The 2,636-nt window shown below is 47.7% G+C and overlaps 1 protein-coding gene across 30 annotated transcripts in view; it reads right to left on the bottom strand.

The window, feature by feature from the left end:
• The window catches only part of LOC119582032 (eukaryotic translation initiation factor 4 gamma 1-like), a gene marked incomplete at its 3' end in the record, with an annotated part of 189,642 nt that overhangs the window by 35,777 nt on the left and 151,229 nt on the right, over positions 1-2,636 (bottom strand). The window contains 1 exon segment of one of the 30 annotated variants that reach the window (XM_037930247.1): positions 1,903-2,087. 30 annotated transcript variants of the gene reach the window in all.

The following is a 2,636-nucleotide window of genomic DNA, read 5'->3' as shown; positions in this document are numbered from 1 at the left end:
CTCCCTCCTTCTCCTCTTCTCCCTTTTCTCCTCTCTCCTTTCCTTCCTTCTCCCTCTCGCACTCGCCTCCTACTCATCTTCACTCTCTTCGCTCTCTCTCCTCTTCTCTCTTCCTCTCTTTTCTTCCTTTCTCTCCTCCTTTCCTTCCTTCTCTCCTCCTTCCCTTTTTCTCTCCTCTTCTTTCCCTTTTTTCCCTTCTTTCTTTCTCTCCTATTCTCTCCTCCCTCCTCCTCTCCCTCTCTCCCTCCCTCTGAGAACTCTCCTCTTTCCTTCCTCCTTCTCTCCTTTCTTCTTTTCTTCTCTTTCTTCTTCCTTTCCTCTCTCCTCCCTCCGTCTCTCTCCCCTTCTTTCTCTCCCTCTCCTCTTTCTTTCTCCTCTCTTTTTTCGCTTTTCTTTTTCCTTCTTCTTCTTATCTCATTCTAAACTTTTTCCTCTCTTCTCCTTCTCCTCCTCTTTCTCTTACCCTCCTTCTCCTTTTTCCTTCTCATTTTCTTTCCTTTTTCCTTTCCTCTCTCTTCTTCTCTCTTCTTCTTCTTCTGTCTTCTTTTCTTTCTTCTCCGTTTCCTTTTTTTGTTTTCCCTTCTCCTCTCTCCTCTCTCTTCCTTTCTCCTTCTCTCTTCTTCTCTCTTTTTCCTTCCTTCTTCTCTCCTCCCTCTTCCTCTTCTTCCCTTTTTTTTCCCTTCTTTCTTCTCTCACTTTTCTCTTTTCCTTCTTCCTCCCTCTCTCCCTCTCGCGATACTCCCTCTCTTTCCCTTCTCTCTTTCTTTCTTCTTACTCCTTCTTCTTCTCTCCTCCGTCTCTCCTTCTTCCTTCTCCCTCCCTTCTTCTTTTTTCCTTGCCTCTCCTTCTCTAGTCCCTTCTTTCCTTCTCCCTCTTCTCTTTCTCCTCCCTCTCTTCTTTCCTCTCCTTCCTCTCCCATCGTTCCGCTCCTTTTCTCTTCTCTTCTTCTTCCTCTTCTTCTCCCTTCCCCTCATCTTTCTCTCGCACCTGTCCTTCTTCTTCTCTTCTTTTTTCCTTCTCCTTCTTTCTTCTCTCTTCTTCTCCCTCTCCTCTTCCTTCTTCTTTTCTTTCCCTTTTCTTTCTCTTTTCCCTCTCTCCTTTTTCCTTTCCTCTTTCTTCTTCTTTCTTTCTTTCCTTTCCTTCCTTCTTTTCCTTCTCTTTCTTCCACTTCTTTCTTCTCTTCTCCCATCTCTCTCTCCCCTCTCTCTCCATCTTCCTCTTCTTTCTTCCCTCTGTCTCCCTTCTCCCTCGTATCTCCCGTTCTCCCTCGTCTCAGCCCAAATAGGAGCATCGTGGATGACGGAGACGCCCGGCAGGGAACGGAGAAAAAACGCCCGCCCCCCGCCCACGCCCCCGCCCCTTCTCCTAAGAGCCTCCTTCTTCTCCTTACGGCCTGGGTCAACCGTCTAAAAATCTCCGCTCGATAATACACAGACGGCCAAAGTAGGTTTAATTAAAACTTTGGAGACTTGGTTTATATTCATAATTGTTAGGTAAGAGAAAAAAAAAAAGTTAAGAAGAAAGGGAGAGTCCTCTTTTTTTACTTTAATTTTTGAAATTTTTTTCCTTTTCCGGCCTCTTTTTCGCCGCAAAAAAAGCTTTTTTTTTTTTCGCCATCAGCGAATTCCCCACTCGCACAGAGACGAAATGACGATTACTTAGACTTGAATGACCTTAAATAGAAACAAATCGGTCTAGGATTTCATAAGGGTAAGTCGAAACGACCCGCCCTCCTTACCTTATTAACGGAACGGACTCCTTCTTCTCGAACTTTCACGCGGGGGAGATGCGTCTGGTCCCCCTTTGCTCCCGCTCCCAGCAATTCCTGTCAATCTTCTTCTTGCTTATCTTCCTTTTCCCTGCTACTCTTCCTCAGCTTCTGCTCTCCTTTCCTCTTCTTACCTCTCTAGTTATTTCGTTTGCTTTCTCACACTTCACAGTCACGCACAACACTGGGAGGAACGAGCGCAAGGCTGTCTTCAAGCTCGACCGCGAGACCAACGCGAAGCCTCAGTGGCGACACACACCCTCCGAGAGCGACCGTGCTTCTCCCCGACCTGGCTGCCACAACACTGGCACCCCTCGTCGCCAGTGTCACAGCCTGGCATACACTTGGCACTAACACCCCCTCCCGCCCCGAAACAACATAAAGGCACCGCCCATCCCCTCCCCCTCTCCCCTCAACCCACGGGCGCAAACAAGGCAAGGAAAAACATACGCATACATATTTAATAACACGTTTCCATTGTTCCCAAACATGAACGCGAGGAACCAAGATGCCCTGACGACGGCCGCGGGGCACAAAGCGGACCTCAGGTGTGGGCCATGAAGGGCAGTTCCCCTATTCTGGTAGAGCCACTTGGCACCGTGCCATGGTGTAGGAGTCATCACTATAGACGAACCAATACCCCAATCCCCTGCCCCCCTCCTTCTCCGCATGCCCCCCTCCCCCACTCTCGTCCGAGAGAACTGAGTCAACGTCAACAAAGGCAAACAAATAATAATGAAAAAAAAAAACAGTCACAAGGAAAAAGACAAATAAGAATCGGGGAAAAAATGCATACACAATCGCAAGGTGAATTAGCCACAAATTCTTCCTCTTTCTCACAATGACGATGTCCAGCTGCAGGTAAACA

The sequence above is a fragment of the Penaeus monodon genome, chromosome 15 (assembly GCF_015228065.2).
Source record: "Penaeus monodon isolate SGIC_2016 chromosome 15, NSTDA_Pmon_1, whole genome shotgun sequence".
NCBI classification, from domain to species: Eukaryota; Metazoa; Arthropoda; class Malacostraca; order Decapoda; family Penaeidae; genus Penaeus; species Penaeus monodon.
The sequence above is the reverse complement of the archived record's forward strand: the minus strand, read 5'-3'. Positions and strand labels throughout refer to the sequence as shown.